Genomic DNA, 20,276 nt, shown 5'->3' with positions numbered 1-20,276 from the left:
TATGATTTTTTTAAGTGGGTCTTACTTATATTTGCTTTTCTAAGCCTTGACTTACCTCTTTACCACATGAATTCATATAACCAAAAGTATCCTATATGATAGAATACATATTTACTGTGAGTAAAACATAGGTGTCCAGTTTGTTCTCATGAGTTCTAAAGATACTCTACTGCGGGCAATCCTTTTGGCCTTTCTTTCATTGCCTCAAAATGGCTGCTCCAGCTTCACGCATTGAGCACATATCCTGATGAGGAAGCCAGTGTTGGGGGGGGGGGGGGGGGTGGAGACATGACAACCAGTACAATTGTGCTTATGTCTCTCGAGCCAGAACTGTGTCACATGGCCATCCCTGACTGGAAAGTGGCTGTGGAAAAGGGGATCAAGAATGGCTTCCATCAACAAATCAATACTATCTTCCATGCCATGTTCACAAGTTAATTTGTATCCTCCCATATTTTTCTTCCCGCTCTTATAATCCTATGCAGATAATATGCACACATATTCATATATTCACAATTGTAATGAGGCAAGGAAGTGCCAGGAGGTTATACATGGCATTCCTCATTTCCTCCTTGTATAAAAGCAGTCCTACCATTTCCTGTGAACCAGGATCAGTATGGCAGCCATGAGAATGCACTCAGCAGAACTCCAACAATAGGGAGTGTAACTGACCAAGGGCCCCAGGTGCTGGCTCTGAAATCTGAGGCTGCACTTCCCACAGGCTGCTCCTGGACAATGAATGGGCACTGCGGGGATACTATGGTGGCCCTTCCTGGGAGACATGGGACTCCTCTGGTGGCTGACTTTGGGTTCAGGGCTCCCAGTGGCCTTGTTGAGACTTCTGAAGACTGCACAGCAGTCTAGGATCCTCCTACCCAACCTTTGTTTCCTCTCCACTTCCTTCGGATCAGACTTGCATCACAGTCTGACCACTCTCCCAACCTCACATGATTCATTTTCTTCCTTTGGCGTTTGCTCCAATAAAATCCCTACATGTCTAATCCTGCCATGATGTCTGCTTTTCAGAGGACCTAGACTAACAGTAAATTACCACTGTCAGTATGATGACTTCCTTCTTACCTACTGGAACCTGGACACAACTGTAACTTGTAGTTCAATGGGAACCCTGCTGTGTACCCTGCAAAAATATTCCTACTTTGGGGATCAAGACCTTCAATTCTACAGAAATAGACTTAAAGGGACAAGAAACATAAAAATCACCAGTGAGACCACTCTTGTTTCCACTGCTTGTTTCCTAGACCCATTTGTTCTTGTTGGTGACACAGCATCACATAGAGGCTTACGCTTAATACACATACCACATGCTGAATGATGACAGACCATCATCCCAAAGTATTAGCTCTGAGCTGGAGTGTCTGCTGCAATTTTAGAAGACTGTGGTGCCACCTAAGACACCAGCTGCTTCTGGATGGTGCAGTATGCGATACAAAAATGGACCCCATTATCATGGCCCTGCTCCCAATCTCCCTCACTAGGAAATGGGTCCCCTGGTCTGACACTAAGTTGTGTGGGTTTCTATGCTCCTGAATAGGTATTCTGTAAGCTCCTTGGTAATGAAGCCTATATAAAGGCTCTACAGGTGGAAAAGACAATCCTATACCTAAAATAGCCTGTGATAGTCAGCCTCAAAAATGGCCCCCAACAATTCTCTCCTCATATTCACACCCTTGTAGAGTCTCTTCTACATTAAAAAGGGCTGATCTGTATAACCAACAGGATATTGCAGAAATGACATGTGACTTCTGAGGCTATGGCATAAAAGACATGTGGTTTCTGTCTTACCCTCTTTTGGGTCACTTGCTCTGGGGGAAGCCAGTCAGCATGTATCAGGACACTCAAGGAGCCTTATGGAGAAGTCTGCATGGTGAAGGACTGGGGCCTCCTGCTGAAAGCCAGCGTCTGACTGAAACCTTATACAGCCCCCTAGCCAGAACTGCCCAGCTGCGCAATTCCCAAATTCCTGACCTACAGAAAGCACAAGAAATGAGAAATGCTTTCCTTGTACTAAGCCACTTAGATCTGAGGTGATTTGTTATGCCTAAAGTTTTGGGCATAGCACTTACCTAGCTACTGAACAAATCATCTTACTTCTTTTTCTACATGGAAGTCAAAAGCATTCTAACTATGTGCCAAGATATCCTCTATAATAAATCCGATTATTCTTCATTGAATCCTTCATCTCTGGACTGTATAGAAATGACAGAAGTATGTACTCCAACATCCCGGGTTACTGAATAAAAAATGGACAATCTTCCCATAAGGTTTTTCAAAATGTAAACATACCAAATATAACAAAATTAATTACTGGAAAAAACAACAATCAGAGAGAGATTAAAAAAACAAAAACAAAAAACCCTAGGGGTGCCTGGATGGCACAGTTGGTTAAGTGTCTGATTCTTGATCTCAGCCCAGGTCACGATCTCACAGTCAGTGAGTTCAAGCCCTGCATCAGGCCCTGCACTGGTGCAGTCTGCTTGGGATTCCGTCTCTCCTCTCTGCCCCTCCCACTTTTACTCACTCTCTCTCTCAAAATAAATAAATAAACTTAAAAAAAAAATACAATGTCATTAATTGCCATCTTTGTCTTGTTTTACTCTTTGGATAAACCTAAGATCTGTGGGCCACAAGAGGAATGCAAACACTACTGTCCTAGAAGATTGCCAATACTTAAAAACTTCTGATGATATTGGAGGTGAGATTATCAACTATGCTTTTTTGATATTGCATAATAAAATATAACATTTGGAAAATCAGCATAACTTAATGAAACAATATTTCCCAAGTGACTAATTCATGATATTACGAAATTACTCATGGGTAAAAGATGCATTAAAAGTACATGCTAAAACAATAGATTTTAGTGTGAAAAATATGGAAAGTTTATTGACGGTTTCAGATTCCACATTGCAATTAATCTTTAAAAACCATTCGATTTTCAAGTTTTACGTAGCAAAGGAAAAACCCCACAATTATCTGAAAACACTATAAAAATACTTCTCTCTTTTCCAATTAAAAACCCGAGTGAGGCCAAATTTTCACCATATACTTTGACCAAAACAACACAGTGTAAACATAACATAACCATTCCACAGAAGGAACACAGAAGCAGAGAGGTAAGAACCTAGCTGTTTTCTCTTAAGCCAGACATGAAAGAGATCTGCAAAAATGTAAAACAATGTCACACTTTTCACTACTTTTGTTTAGGAAAATAACACAAAAATAAGTTATGCTAATATGTAATGGTTTTATATTTAAATAAATTAATATGTTTTAATGTTCTTATTTCTATTTCTAATACTATGTAGAGATTTAACTCAAAAACTGTCCTTTTGGGGGGGGGGGTTGTCATCAGTTTTTCAGAGTGGAAAAGGGTCAGAAGACTAAAGAATATAAGAACTGCTAAACTTTTGCAACTTCATGAAGTTGGAACTATTGTTATCATTCCCATTCTACAGATGAAGAAACTGAAGTTTAAGGAGTAATTTGGTCAAGGTTATGCAGATGTCAAGTGGCAGAGGTAAGGTTCAACCCAGGCTTCCGGCTTTGGGGCCCAGACCCTTCCCTACTATACCACACTGCTGGGGTTTGGTCAAACAATTCAGCTATAGTAGCCCAAAGGGTTGGCTTCATTATCACCCTCAATTTTCCCCATTCTCAGTAGCACAAAGTCCCATCCTTGATCTCCTAGGATTACTGAAAAAGGCAACACAACCCTTCCAGTATAGGACCTCCATGAGTGGAAGGAGGTTGGTGATCATCAAGGTCATACCATGCTGTGTACTGGGAGGGGTGGGAGAAATGGTCAATTCGCACATATCATCCAAGTTAGTCTAAGTATGTCCAGATTCTCCCAGCTGTTAGACTTGGTACTTTCCAATGGGTTGATTTTGGAAACAGTGATCTGATCCAAAGCCAGGAGCTGATCAGGTTCTTCCTCCCTGCCTCTAATTCTGCCCTATGTAACATGGTAGACACTGCACTCATGTAGCTATTTACATTTAAACTAAAATTAGTTAGAAATTGGAGGCAAGATGGTGGCTTAGGAGGACGCTGGGCTCACCGAACGTCCTGCTGATCACTTAGATTCCACCTACACCTGCCTAAATAACCCAGAAAACCGCCAGAGGATTAGCAGAACGGAGTCGCCGGAGCCAAACGCAGACAAGAGGCCCACGGAAGAGGGTAGGAAGGGCGGCGAGGCGGTGCGCGCTCCACGGACTGGCGGGAGGGAGCCGGGGCGGAGGGGCGGCTCGCTGGCCAAGCAGAGCCCCCGAGTCTGGCTGGCAAAAGCGGAGGGGCCTGACGGACTGTGTTCCCACAACAAGCGCGACTTAGCGTCTGGGAGGTCATAAGTGAACAGCTCTGCTCGGAAAGCGGGAAGGCTGGAGGACAAAGGGAGGGAGAGCTGCTGAGCCCCCTGACAACAGAGCTCAGTTTGGTGGGGAACAAAGGCGCTCGCCAGCGCCATCTCCCTCGCCCATCCCCCAGCCAAAATCCCAAAGAGAACCAGTTCCTGCCAGGGAACTTGCTCGCTCCGCGCAAACACCCAACTCTGTGCTTCTGCGAAGCCAAACCTCCGGCAGCGGATCTGACTCCCTCCCGCTGCCACAGGGCCCCTCCTGAAGAGGATCACCTAAGGAGAAGCGATCTAAGCCTGCCCCTCCTGCCCCCGTGCACCTTGCCTACCCACCCCAGCTAATACACCAGATCCCCAGCATCACAAGCCTGGCAGTGTGCAAGTAGCCCAGACGGGCCACCCCACCCCACAGTGAATCCCGCCCCTAGGAGAGGGGAAGAGAAGGCACACACCAGTCTGACTGTGGCCCCAGCGGTGGGCTGGGGGCAGACATCAGGTCTGACTGCGGCCCCGCCCACCGACTCCAGTTATACACCACAGCACAGGGGAAGTGCCCTGCAGGTCCTCACCATGCCAGGGACTATCCAAAATGACCAAGCGGAAGAATTCCCCTCAGAAGAATCTCCAGGAAATAACAACAGCTAATGAGCTGATCAAAAAGGATTTAAATAATATAACAGAAAGTGAATTTAGAATAATAGTCATAAAATTAATCGCTGGGCTTGAAAACAGTATACAGGACAGCAGAGAATCTCTTGCTACAGAGATCAAGGGACTAAGGAACAGTCACGAGGAGCTGAAAAACGCTTTAAACGAAATGCAAAACAAAATGGAAACGACGACAGCTCGGATTGAAGAGGCAGAGGAGAGAATAGGTGAACTAGAAGATAAAGTTATGGAAAAAGAGGAAGCTGAGAAAAAGAGAGATAAAAAAATCCAGGAGTATGAGGGGAAAATTAGAGAACTAAGTGATACACTAAAAAGAAATAATATACGCATAATTGGTATCCCAGAGGAGGAAGAAAGAGGGAAAGGTGCTGAAGGGGTACTTGAAGAAATAATAGCTGAGAACTTCCCTGAACTGGGGAAGGAAAAAGGCATTGAAATCCAAGAGGCACAGAGAACTCCCTTCAGACGTAACTTGAATCGATCTTCTGCACGACATATCATAGTGAAACTGGCAAAATACAAGGATAAAGAGAAAATTCTGAAAGCAGCAAGGGGTAAACGTGCCCTCACATATAAAGGGAGACCGATAAGACTTGTGACTGATCTCTCTTTTGAAACTTGGCAGGCCAGAAAGAATTGGCACGATATTTTCAGGGTGCTAGACAGAAAAAATATGCAGCTGAGAATCCTTTATCCAGCAAGTCTGTCATTTAGAATAGAAGGAGAGATAAAGGTCTTCCCAAACAAACAAAAACTGAAGGAATTTGTCACCACTAAACCAGCCCTACAAGAGATCCTAAGGGGGATCCTGTGAGACAAAGTCCCAGAGACATCACTACAAGCATAAAACATACAGACATCACAATGACTCTAAACCCGTATCTTTCTATAATAACACTGAATGTAAATGGATGAAATGCGCCAACCAAAAGACATAGGGTATCAGAATGGATAAAAAAACAAGACCCATCTATTTGCTGTCTACAAGAGGCTCATTTTAGACCTGAGGACACCTTTAGATTGAGAGTGAGGGGATAGAGAACTATTTATCATGCGACTGGAAGCCAAAAGAAAGCTGGAGTAGCCATACTTATAGCAGACAAACTAGACTTTAAATTAAAGGCTGTAACAAGAGATGAAGATGGACATTATATAATAGTTACAGGGTCTATCCATCAGGAAGAGCTAACAATTATAAATGTCTATACGCCGAATACTGGAGCCCCCAAATATATAAAACAATCACTCATAAACATAAGCAACCTTATTGATAAGAATGTGGTAATTGCAGGGGACTTTAACACCCCACTTACAGAAATGGATAGATCATCTAGACACACGGTCAATAAAGAAACAAGGGCCCTGAATGAGACATTGGATCAGATGGACTTGACAGATATATTTAGAACTCTACATCCCAAAGCAGCAGAATATACTTTCTTCTCGAGTGCACATGGAACATTCTCCAAGATATATCATATACTGGGTCACAAAACAGTCCTTCATAAGTTTACAAGAATTGAAATTATACCATGCATACTTTCAGACCACAATGCTATGAAGCTTGAAATCAACCACAGAAAAAAGTCTGGAAAACCTCCAAAAGCATGGAGGTTAAAGAACACCCTACTAACGAATGAGTGGGTCAACCAGGCAATTAGAGAAGAAATTAAAAAATATATGGAAACAAACGAAAATGAAAATACAACAATCCAAACGCTTTGGGACGCAGCGAAGGCAGTCCTGAGAGGAAAATACATTGCAATCCAGGCCTATCTCAAGAAACAAGAAAAATCCCAAATACAAAATCTAACAGCACACTTAAAGGAACTAGAAGCAGAACAGCAAAGGCAGCCTAAACCCAGCAGAAGAAGAGAAATAATAAAGATCAGAGCAGAAATAAACAATATAGAATCTAAAAAAACTGTAGAGCAGATCAACGAAACCAAGAGTTGGTTTTTTGAAAAAATAAACAAAATTGACAAACCTCTAGCCAGGCTTCTCAAAAAGAAAAGGGAGATGACCCAAACAGATAAAATCATGAATGAAAATGGAATTATTACAACCAATCCCTCAGAGATACAAACAATTATCAGGGAATACTATGAAAAATTATATGCCAACAAATTGGACAACCTGGAAGAAATGGACAAATTCCTCAACACCCACACTCTTCCAAAACTCAATCAGGAGGAAATAGAAAGCTTGAACAGACCCATAACCAGCAAAGAAATTGAATCGGTTATCAAAAATCTCCCAACAAATAAGAGTCCAGGACCAGATGGCTTCCCAGGGGAGTTCTACCAGACGTTTAAAGCAGAGATAATACCTATCCTTCTCAAGCTATTCCAAGAAATAGAAAGGGAAAGAAAACTTCCAGACTCATTCTATGAAGCCAGTATTACTTTGATTCCTAAACCAGACAGAGACCCAGTAAAAAAAGAGAACTACAGTCCAATATCCCTGATGAATATGGATGCAAAAATTCTCAATAAGATACTAGCAAATCGAATTCAACAGCATATAAAAAGAATTATTCACCATGATCAAGTGGGATTCATTCCTGGGATGCAGGGCTGGTTCAACATTCGCAAATCAATCAACGTGATCCATCACATTAACAAAAAAAAAGAGAAGAACCATATGATCCTGTCAATCGATGCAGAAAAGGCCTTTGACAAAATCCAGCACCCTTTCTTAATAAAAACCCTTGAGAAAGTTGGGATAGAAGGAACATACTTAAAGATCATAAAAGCCATTTATGAAAAGCCCACAGCTAACATCATCCTCAATGGGGAAAAACTTAGAGCTTTTTCCCTGAGATCAGGAAGACGACAAGGATGCCCACTGTCACTGCTGCTGTTTAACATAGTGCTGGAAGTTCTACCATCAGCAATCAGACAACAAAAGGAAATCAAAGGTATCAAAATTGGCAAAGATGAAGTCAAGCTTTCACTTTTTGCAGATGACATGATATTATACATGGAAAATCCGATAGACTCCACCAAAAGTCTGCTAGAACTGATGCAGGAATTCAGCAAAGTTGCAGGATACAAAATCAATGTACAGAAATCAGTTGCATTCTTATACACTAACAATGAAGCAACAGAAAGACAAATAAAGAAACTGATCCCATTCACAATTGCACCAAGAAGCATAAAATACCTAGGAATAAACCTAACCAAAGATGTAAAGGATCTGTATGCTGAAAACTATAGAAAGCTTATGAAAGAAATTAAAGAAGATTTAAAGAAATGGAAAGACATTCCCTGCTCATGGATTGGAAAAATAAATATTGTCAAAATGTCAATACTACCCAAAGCTATCTACACATTCAATGCAATCCCAATCAAAATTGCACCAGCATTCTTCTCGAAACTAGAACAAGCAATCCTAAAATTCATATGGAACCACAAAAGGCCCCGAATAGCCAAAGGAATTTTGAAGAAGAAGACCAAAGCAGGAGGCATCACACTCCCAGACTTTAGCCTCTACTACAAAGCTGTCATCATCAAGACAGCATGGTATTGGCACAAAAACAGACACATAGACCAATGGAATAGAATAGAAACCCCAGAACTAGACCCACAAACGTATGGCCAACTCATCTTTGACAAAGCAGGAAAGAACATCCAATGGAAAAAAGACAGCCTCTTTAACAAATGGTGCTGGGAGAACTGGACAGCAACATGCAGAAGGTTGAAACTAGACCACTTTCTCACACCATTCACAAAAATAAACTCAAAATGGATAAAGGACCTAAATGTGAGACAGGAAACCATCAAAACCTTAGAGGAGAAAGCAGGAAAAGACCTCTCTGACCTCAGCCGTAGCAATCTCTTACTTGACACATCCCCAAAGGCAAGGGAATTAAAAGCAAAAGTGAATTACTGGGACCTTATGAAGATAAAAAGCTTCTGCACAGCAAAGGAAACAACCAACAAAACTAAAAGGCAACCAACGGAATGGGAAAAGATATTCGCAAATGACATATCGGACAAAGGGCTAGTATCCAAAATCTATAAAGAGCTCACCAAACTCCCCACCCGAAAAACAAATAACCCAGTGAAGAAATGGGCAGAAAACATGAATAGACACTTCTCTAAAGAAGACATCTGGATGGCCAACAGGCACATGAAAAGATGTTCAGCGTCGCTCCTTATCAGGGAAATACAAATCAAAACCACACTCAGGTATCACCTCACGCCAGTCAGAGTGGCCAAAATGAACAAATCAGGAGACTCTAGATGCTGGAGAGGATGTGGAGAAACGGGAACCCTCTTGCACTGTTGGTGGGAATGCAAATTGGTGCAGCCGCTCTGGAAAGCAGTGTGGAGGTTCCTCAGAAAATTAAAAATAGACCTACCCTACGACCCAGCAATAGCACTGCTAGGAATTTATCCAAGGGATACAGGAGTACTGATGCATAGGGCCACTTGTACCCCAATGTTCATAGCAGCACTCTCAACAATAGCCAAATTATGGAAAGAGCCTAAATGTCCATCAACTGATGAATGGATAAAGAAATTGTGGTTTATATACACAATGGAATACTACATGGCAATGAGAAAAAATGAAATATGGCCTTTTGTAGCAACGTGGATGGAACTGGAGAGTGTGATGCTAAGTGAAATAAGCCATACAGAGAAAGACAGATACCATATGGTTTCACTCTTATGTGGATCCTGAGAAACTTAACAGGAACCCATGGGGGAGGGGAAGGAAAAAAAAAAAAAAAAAGGTTAGAGTGGGAGAGAGCCAAAGCATAAGAGACTGTTAAAAACTGAGAACAAACTGAGGGTTGATGGGGGGTGGGAGGGAGGAGAGGGTGGGTGATGGGTATTGAGGAGGGCACCTTTTGGGATGAGCACTGGGTGTTGTATGGAAACCAATTTGTCAATAAATTTCATTTAAAAAAATAAATAAATAAATAAATAAACTAAAATTAGTTAAAAAGCTATAACATGAAATTTCCAGTTCCTCAGTCTCACTACCGCATTTCAGGTGCACATGCATACATGTATACTGCAGCTGCTGGGGTCCCTGGAATTTTATGTGGTCTAGCAAGGAATGTGCTAGTTTTGCAGTGAGTCGAACCTGGGCCATCAGATGATAAATATTTCCTAGATGGTGGTAGTGATGGCAGTGAGGGTGATGGAAGGAGCTGAGGACCAACGTCTGCCCTTGGGATTTATAAATGTTGGGTTTCTCACAGCACAGTCTATAGACTTTCTGCATCAGATTCCCAGGTGGGCCTCAGCCCTACTGAGCCAGAATCTTTAGGAGCAGCATTCTAGCCAATCTGACTCAGCTTTCTCCCAGCAGCACTGGGATTTTTCATTTCCCAGAACCAACAACGCTGGTCTCTCCATGTCCTCTGTAGAGGCACCAATATGGCCGTCTCCTGGGTTAGAAGAATTTCAGTGGTGAGTCTGAAAGGATCCAACTGCCTGAGCCTCTCCTTTCACTTACCTTTTGTTAGGTTTCCTTAGGAATTCTCTGCAGTATAAACTCCAAGCAGGTGAATGTTCCCTCTCCCTTAAGGAGATGGAGAGGAGGCTGGCATGAGGTTCTGAGTGGATTAGGGATCTCATTAATCGATGTGGGTGGGGCTGATGAAAAAAAAAAGTTTCAGCAGATGGCAAGCTTGACTCAGAATTTTCTGAAATTCTTTTCAAAGAGTAGTTGGGTATTCTTGTTTCACGAGATCTTTGCTATAACATGACTTTCCTTGGCTCAGAAACAGGGTTACAGAGGCCCTCACTGGGCCCCAGCCAAAGAAGTCAGATTAGCCAAAGTACCAGAAGTACTGTGTGAGAACACCATGTCACTGAGAACATGGTCCTGGAAAGGATATCTCAAGGCCAGTCATATAGCAGGGTTCCAAGCTACAGCCATGCTAGGTTGGGAGGTTCACCATGAGAAAAGATGCTGAACCTTGTGGGACCAAGTGACTGTAAAGTAGGCTGAACATTCCAGAATACAGAGTAAGAATCACCCTGGCAGAACTGCTACTGGGCCCTGGCCAAGCCCAGCTACTGGTTGACACCGCCCCGGAAAGCCATGAATCTTTCCTTCCTGTGAAGATGTCACCAATTAGGCATTTATGAAGCACGTGACTTAAGCTGAGGAGCATGCAGGTTCTCCGGGGCGTGGAGTAAGAAATAAATGAAACGATACTTTGCCTGCCCATGAAAAGTATTTACGTTCAATTAGAGGTCAGAAGTGTGGCTGTGAGGTTAAAAAAAAATAAGTAAACATGAAATTATCTATTAATGTGATACAAATACATTAATGTGGTTTAAGGGAAAGGACTCATAAAGGCAAAAAAAATGTTCCCAATGCTAATTATACTTTAAAAGATGGTGAAGCACCTGGATGGCTCAGTCGGTTAAGCATCTGACTCTTGATTTTGGCTCAAGTCATGATCTCACACTTTGTGAGTTCGAGTCTCTCGTCAGGCACTGTGCTGACCCTGCAGACCCTTCTTGGGATTCTCTCTCTCTCTCTCTCCCTCCTTCTCTCTCTCTCTCTCTCTCTCTCTCTCTCTCTCTCTCTCTCTGTCCCTCCCCTGCTCATGCTGTCTCTGTCTCTCTCCAAATAAATAAATAAACTTAAAAAAACTCAAAATAAAATAAAAGGGGATGGTTAAGATGAGTAATCTAAAAATTCATTCTTGGCTAACTTGCAGGCTTGGAGCTGGCAAAGAGGTAGGTGTGTGTGTATTGTGTGTGTGTGTTCACGTGCACACACATATCCACTCAAGACATGCCCAGAAGCCAAGCCACGTCCTCTCTCCTCAGGGTCAGTTTCCTTACTACAGATTTTTTCTTCTTCTGCTCTCACTCTCTTTTTCTGCCTCTACCCTCATTCTTCCCTTTGTCATGCCGGCTCAGGGGCCTGTGACTTCACTGATGAAAGAGATAGGAAAACAAATATTGTCTCTTCTGGACTCTGAATTCCTTCACTGCCCTGCAGCCTTCTGTTCCTTCTATCCCCTTACCTAGCCAAACCTCACCCTCACATTTTGCTCCAACTATTTGGGATTATTTCCTAGTGTGTGGTAAGGAGGATTCTAGTGCCAACAATCCCATGCCATTTTTGGATCCGAATAAGTTGGCAGCCAATGAAATACAGGCCAATACAATCGAACCTTCCAGGGAGCCAGCTACTCTTGGATCACTCTGCAGCCTGCTCCTATTCACACTTCACCCCTTCCTCTTGTTTTCTTCTTCATTACAACAGCAAGCAAATTATGCTCAGATAACAAGCAGGGTGTTGAGGCCCCTGCCCCTCTTTATTCTCTGAACCTTTTGCTTCCCCCCAGGACCTCGAGGGCTGGGATTGATGTGATTGTTCTCCTGTGAATAAGACTACAAGGCGGGGCCCAATGGAATCCAGTCTCAGTCATGTGAACAAGAGGGTCTTCTTATCCCTTGGTCTTAACCCTTGTGAGTTAGGCCCTAGCACAGGATCTTGCTAGAGTCCCTGTTCTAGTTAATAAATACTTATCTAGCAGTTGTTTGGTGGGGGTTCCAATGATGAGCCACAGGAAAAAGAAGTCCACCTCTCACAAAGCTTGCTGACTTCTGGAGCATTTGACAAGTTGTGAAATGTCAGTGGTTGTTATGTCACTGTCGTTATGGTCAGGGCGGGTAGGTCCACTTGGTCACATTCACTGGAGCTAATGACATCAAGGACTAGTCCTCAAAGGGCCAGCAGCCTTTGTATAAAGAAAAATAAGCTGTGTAGCCCTGACTCCCCATGTCCTTGGTCAAGGTTTGCAGTGTGGCCTTCGGTCTGGTCACAGCAGAGTGTAGGCCGTTTTAGGTCATGTTGACTCTGGGAGACAGAGAAGTGGGAGACCTCAATGGCAACATCCCACCGAAGGCTACCAGTGGCACCAGGAACAAATAAAAGTGAGCACACTAGCATCATAACTGTTTCCTCCTCTTCTCTGGCCAAGCCCCACAGAGCCTTCCACCCACAGAGGAGACCCACACCAATGCTACCCCAATCCCTTGGGCAAATACTCCTTTGTTAATTTTCTTGCCTCATCTACTTATTTAAATGGGACTAGAGACAAATTGCTGCTCCCACACCTACTCCCACACAAACTGTGGGACTTTGGGCAGGTTATAGAACCTCTCTGAGCTTCATGCTCTTCATCCATAAGGTAACAGAATAAAAATATCTATGTCATAACCGTACAATGTGGCAATCAAATTCGATAAAGCATGCAAAAGTGCTATGTCAATTGTAAATTGGCATCATCATTTCCATCGTTTCCATTTCCAATTGTAAACTTCCATCATCATTTCTTGAGTGAACTCCTGTTCCAGAAGAAAAAAGACAGTCTTATCAAATGCTTCCTTCTGGAAGTATTCATGGAATTCATGGAAACCGGACCAGCTTGACGGAGAGCATAGGTGGTACTTCTAGCCCAGGTGTGTGCATAATAATTATAATTATATGGATAAGAACCTACTGAATCGGTCATCAGGAATGGGCTAAATGTACCCGTTTCCCCCACTGTCCAAAAGTAGAATGTTCCCATGAAATCTTTGGTAAGCCAAAATGGTGTAAGGTGAAGAAGCAAGTATCGTTAATTTATATGGAAAATTTTTAGTGCCAAGATCCAAAGAATAACCTCCCTTAGGCTTTTTTGATACCTTAGGACACAGTTTGCTGACAGATACACAAAATAAATAGAGGCAAGTACAGATGCTCGCACAGTCCAAAGCTCTGGAAGCCTGATGCTGAGATACTAAGTATAGTTACCAGAGAAGGAGCTTGGCGGAGCTACCCTCATTGCTGGGGGTGCACTGCCTCTATAACGACTTGCTGTGAAATAAATGCTCAATGCTATTTTTGCTTTTGTTGTTTATCATAAAAGTGCAAATTATCTCTGGATTTCTTCCAGGTAGCAAAAACAGGTACGGTACTAATGTAGGTCTTTCATAAACACCAAGGGGGTGCAATTTGTGAACTTTCAAAAAGCAAGGGACACCTGTATGTACCTTTTTTAAACGCCTCAGGTAATTCTGAGGATTAGCTAGGCAGAGAAGACCTGGGCCTGTCTCTCATTACTCCTACATCCCTTAGCCTTTCTCCAACTTTTCTGGTAAGAATCACATGGGATACCTGCTGGAAATACGAAGTCCCACACTCCATTCCAGATGCTCTGGATCAAATCTTGGGGGAAGAAGCCTAAAACATAGGAGATTTTTATCAAGTTGGAAAACAGCCTAAAGTTTCCCAAATGTTTAGCGTATAGAAGAATTAACTGAGAACTCTGTTTCTAAGAAATGAATATGGCTAGGCGTGTCCCCTCTAACTCAAGAAATTATCTATTTGGAAAACCTGGGGTGAGTCCTGGGATATTCACTTTTAACTAGCACCCTCTGTTGTTCCTCCAGTCTTGCTACTCCGTGGGAAATGCTGTCCCAAATCTCTGGAATGATCTCAGAGAATGGAGGATAAGTCCTGGGTAGTGTTACTCCAGCTCCTATGAACACTCTTGCTTGAACTTCCTGGTGGCTGTTGAGAAAGACTAATTGAGAAGGGACAATCCTAAGCTGTTCCAAGTCTTGGCAGTGAAAGCTCTAAAGTGGGGCACATGGCATGAGGGGCTAAGACAAGCCAAGGAATGCTAGTGTCCAGAGAAGCTATATTCTAAGTGCTGCTTCCTGGGGTTCCACTCCTTTAAGCTGTGAGTCAAATCACATATGCCACTGCCCCAAGGAAAAGCTTCCCTGCCCTGGTACTATGGACACCTAATAGGTCCTGCCAGTTGTCAACACACCTGGGAAGCTAGGCAAGTTTCCTTTGGCATCTATACTCTCTGCACCCTCCCCCACCACCGTCTTGGATCCTATGCCTGCGGGACCTGCAGACTGACCACCAAGAGTCCACTATGGACTAGGACCCTTCAGGGCACATGATGTAGTCCTCGCTCAAGTATATTTGTGTCCCCAAACAAGGAGCCATTGGTAATGGAAAATGTGAGAGTAGAGGCATTTTCTTCCTTTCCCTAAGTTCCTGTCAGCACACAGATGAGAATTTCTACTCTCTCCAATATATTGAAGCAAAAGCTTCCCCTTTCTTGTCACCACTCATTGGCTTTGCCTAAGTGATAACAGAGAGTCAGTTTATCAATGTGGGAAGGGAGGTTCTTTTTTTTTAAGTTTATTTACCTATTTTAAGAGACAGAGAGAGAGAACAGGGGAGGGGCAGAAAGAGGGAGAGAGAGAATCCTAAGCAGGCTCTGTCAGCACAGAGCCTGCTACAGGGCTCCATCCCACAAACTGTGAGATCATGACCTAAACCGAAATCCAGAGTTGGACACCCAACAAACTGAACCACTCAGGTGCCCTGGGGAAGGGAGATTCCTGTTGGGTCTCCAGCTGGAGGCATCTATCCAATGGATAGCTTTATCCCCACTACTCTACATCCTGGAGATTCCATGGCTTGTCTCTTTGATGATATGAATCTTCAGGTATGGATCTAGATAATCAGTGAGGAAGGCTTGCTTCAAAATACAAGAGAGCCTAGGCATCTACCATCTGCTCCTAAAAGATGATGAGGTGATCTTATTTCTGCACTCCCACCTCCCATCTGATTTAATATCTCTTTTGAAGCCAAGATCAGCCAAAAGCATTGTGATAACACAGACGATGGATCCCTGGGCATGGGATAAGACACTGATGGACAGACTGACTGACTGACTGACTAACCAACTAGAGAGACTCCCACGCATAGTGACTCATACAGTTGATTTTTCATAGTCACCAAATAAAGATTTAAAAAATCGAAGTTACTTCTGACAAAATCTGCAGATGGGACACAACTGTCTACTTTCCTCCCAAAATACACTTAAAAATGCCAATAAAGGGTTATTTTTTTCTTAAGACATAAATCTAAAAAGCCAGGGGCTCCTGGGTAACTCAGTCAGTTGAGCTTTGGCTTCAGCTCAGGTCATGATCTCTCACAGTTAGTGACTTTGAGCCCCGCATCAGGCTGTCTACTGTCAGCACAGAGCCTGCTTCGGATCCTCTTTCTCCCTCTCTCTCTGCCCTTCCCCTGCTCGTGCCATCTCTCCCTCTCTCAGAAATACATTAAAAAAATACATTAAAAAATTAATAAATCTAGGGGCGCCTGGGTGGCGCAGTCGGTTAAGCGTCCGACTTCAGCCAGGTCAGGATCTCGCGGTCTGTGAGTTTGAGCCCCGCATCGGGCTCTGGGCTGATGGCTCAGAGCCTGGAGCCTGTTTCCGATTCTGTGTCTCCCTCTCTCTCTGCCCCTCCCTCGTTCATGCTCTGTCTCTCTCTGTCCCAAAAATAAATAAACGTTGAAAAAAAAATTAATAAATCTAAAAGGCCTGTTATCCATGATAGAAGGAACTAAGAGCAAAAATTTGAAAGACAGAAAATACATGAATGTATTCCCTAAACCAGAAAGCTGAGAAACAATTTGGTTTGCACCAAGAAATCCTCAAAAGTTTTGGAAATTAGCAGCAGGTACCTCTAGAAGGAGGGGAGCTGGACAGGGTAGCTGAAATAAACAGGACTGGTTAAAGACTATATTTTAGAGCCAGACCCCCAACGTCCCTCCCAGGACAGTCATGTTATACAATTTGTTGCTTTTCTCCTAACTAATCTTTAACGTTTATTTATTTTTGAGAGAAAGCGCAAGCAGGGGAGGGGCACAGAGAGACACAGAATCTGAAACAGGCTCCAGGCTCCTAGCCGTCAGCACAGAGCCCGACGCGGGGCTCGAACTCACAAACTGTGAGATCATGACCTGAGTCGAAGTTGGATGCTTAATCAACTGAGCCATCCAGGTGCCCCTCTCCTAACTAATCTTATAGACCTCTGTGACCTTTAAAACTATGTGCATTTTACTACTTTTTTTTTTTTTTTTTCTTAATTAAGGTAGGGAAGGAAGGAGGGTAGAAGGCATTCTCTATTAACAAGCATGTCCAGGGCCAATTTTCCCCTCTTCCTCTCCTCTCTGAATCTAGCCCTTCAAAGTCTAGCACATGCAGTCAGCTCAAGATCCCAAATGAACTCTGCCACAGCATGAGGAAATTTCACACTGAGAACAGTTGAACACTGTGGCACGTTACTCAGTAGCTTGGCTAGAGTTTAAACAGGTCCATCCAGGCTCTCTCTGTCTTCCTTCTTCCTGCCAGGCACAAGGCCCCTACCCTCCAGGTTACTGTCTTGCTGTCCAGCACACCTGAGTTCTATACCTATAGCAAAGGCTGAGGTCATTCCTCTAGCTCCTCCTGGTCCTGAAGGAGAAGGTCCTTTCCCACTCTGGCCCAGGTCTCCTCACTGAAACCAAAGTCAGCCAAGTCAGAGTATTCACCACCTAGGTATTAGAAGCCCATTTTTTCTTAGTCATTTCTGTTTGCTCTTATCGAGGCTCCTCTTGCCTGGGGTCCACCCAATCTCCCCATCATCACAAAGCTTATTCTGGATTACGTATATGTTCATTCTTTCTAGGCATTTTTCCTTCTGCAAAATGGCTTCTTTCCGGCTCTGCCTCAGGCCAGCCCTAGCACACTAGGTCCTGTTTGGGACTCTTCTGCTCTAAAACTCTTAAGGGTTTCTGTTTTCAAGATAATGATCTTGATCAAGATAATGACAATGATCTGGCTCTGGGAAGACTTATGGACTGTTCTCTATACTGTATAAAGAACAGTATAAAGCTGTTCTTTATACTCTCAGGATCCTGTCATGTTTGCATTTTAATGCATAAACCTCTGGCAGCCTGCCTGAAGCCTAGTCGCCATCTTTGGGAGAAGAGGGATTTCTTTCTTTCTTTTTTTTTTTAAGAGAGAGAGAGAGAGAGAGAGAGAGAGAGAGAGAGAGAGAGAGAGAAATCCCAAACAGGCTCCATGCCCAGTGCAGAACCTGATGTGGGGCTTGATCTTATGACCCTGAGATCATGACTCAAGCTGAAATCAAGAGCTGGACGCTCAACTGACAAAGTCACCCAGGCGCCCTGGGAGAAGAGGGATTTCTAAACAGGTTCTAGAAGCAGTTTCCTGAAATAGGAACTTTGTGGTCATTTTGCTGATAGGGACTCTAATGCCCTGGGAAATCCTAGATCCTAGTCTCACATCTGGGACTCTAGTTTATAGCCCACCAGAACACCTGTAAAATGTGTTAAAGATCACAAACTTTGGGGTGCCTGGGTGACTCAGCTGGTTAGGTGTCCAACTCTTGATTTCAACTCAGGTCATGATCTCACGGTTTAGGACATCAAACCCTGCATCAGGCTCTGTGCTGGCAGCGTGGATGGAGCCTGCTTGGGATTCTCTCTCTCCCTCTCTCTCTCTCTCTGCCCCTCCCCTGCCTGCATGCACTCTCTCTTTCTCTAAAAATAAATAAATAAACTTTAAAAAGAAAAAGATCACTAATATACATCAATTTTTCCTATGCTGAGCCCTGGAAATGGTTTTTTTTGCAGCACCGTGTAGTTGTTAAGACTGTAAAGTCTGGGGCACTGAATTCTGGCTTAGCTGTGTGACCTTAAGCATGTTACTTAACTTCTCAGTTCACTTATCTGGGGATAAAAGTACTTGTGCAGTTTGGTATTAGTTAATACATGTATATACTTAGAATGGTGCCTGGCACATAGTAAATACTCAGTAAAAACTATGGTCTCTGGCCCACCCTGCCCTCCAAGGAGGATGCAACCCACCGCCAAGTTACCCACTCTCTCCTCTGCTGACCACTGTGAATGGTGCTGCTGTGATCGTGTTCATCACCCTATAGTGTCCCCTGCTGGTCAGGGGCCTCCTGAGGACAGGAGCTGTATCTTAATCATCTTTATATTCCCCACTATCTGTTGCAGAGTTCAGCATTTTGCAATTGTGTGATAAATGTTTGTGCAACCAGTATCTTTCAAAAAAGAGAGAATAGCAGGCAGTTATGAGCTCCTCAGCAGAGATTTGATTATTAATTATCAGAAACCCAGAGGTCTTTCTCGCCACACCCTCCATGGCACCTGGGAAATTTCTTCATATGATTTTAACTTCTTTCCCATCATTATGGAAGCAGCTGCTGAGAAGAACCCAGAAGAGGAAAGAAAGGGAGTGAACCGAGTCGATGTGACTGATCCCAATCTTGGAGGCAGCCAGTTCCATTGCTTTGTGTTCTATGACCTTTTCAAGATGTCATTTTTCAAGACTCTTTCCCAGCAAGAGCACCCTGCCTTCCCCAAACTTCCCTTAGCATTGTTGTACCACCCCAGAGTCTGTTGACCACAGAGTTTTGTTTACAAATACTATGGCAACCCCAGAAGCTCTGGCAAATCTAAAATATCTTGCAAGCAAATAAAGCACAAGGCTGGAGCCATCAAAGCCCTCTGGACTCCCAACCTCACTGATAGGGTTTTAAAGACATCTGTTTTATGTTCCTGAACAGGCATTGCACCACGGTTTTCAGGACATTTTTCTCCTTCAAAGGGGACATGTCCTAAGGGACATTTAAAAAACCCATTCCTCTTGCCAATAACTGCATTACAGTTTAGCTGCAGAGCCTCACTGAGGGGATTATCAACTTTCTAATGTACAAATTTTAGTGGGATGATTCGTCAAATGTGATTATTTCAGTGTGTCCATATCCCCTTCCGTTTACCTGCTTAGTTTGGTAACAGATCCTGATAAAAAGATTCAAGTACAAGGAGTTCGGGGGAGGGGGCGGGGGAGAGGTGATTCCAGTAAAGAGATGGGAAATGAGACAGGAAAAAGAAGGCAGCAAATAAACAGTGCATGATAGAGTCCATTTCTGCTGGAAATAACTGGAGCATAAATTTGGGAACACAAAGAATCAGTTAGAACGTGTGCTTTGAAGCTAGCATGAAGCTAGATGCAAAGGAGCTGAAGATTTATGAACCAGTTTTCATCAGTCATGGTTGAAGACTTCTGGGTGTAGGAGATTAAATAAAGCCTCAGGCACTTCTCACCTAAGGAAAGAAAGCCTTAGGATGTAAGAAGTCTGACACTGCAGTTGTAAGGCCAGAGGGGATAGGACAGCACAACAGGAGTAACCCCTTGAAGCCCCACCTTGGCCCTTTGCCCAAGGTTGGGGATTCTTTCCTTTGAACTTGTACATTTTTATCTTTCTTATCCTAAACAGAATGCCTATTGGTGATATGCACATGATTTGTCTTTGGCAATAGTTCCTTTCCCACTAACTGTGGATTACATCTCTTA

At 43.3% G+C, this 20,276-nt stretch overlaps 1 protein-coding gene across 1 annotated transcript in view; it reads right to left on the bottom strand.

The window, feature by feature from the left end:
* The window catches only part of RANBP3L (RAN binding protein 3 like), a 290,513-nt gene that overhangs the window by 211,849 nt on the left and 58,388 nt on the right, over nucleotides 1–20,276 (bottom strand). The gene's annotated exons all lie outside the window — the stretch shown is intronic.

The sequence above is a fragment of the Felis catus genome, chromosome A1 (assembly GCF_018350175.1).
Source record: "Felis catus isolate Fca126 chromosome A1, F.catus_Fca126_mat1.0, whole genome shotgun sequence".
NCBI classification, from domain to species: domain Eukaryota; kingdom Metazoa; phylum Chordata; class Mammalia; order Carnivora; family Felidae; genus Felis; species Felis catus.
The sequence above is the reverse complement of the archived record's forward strand: the minus strand, read 5'-3'. Positions and strand labels throughout refer to the sequence as shown.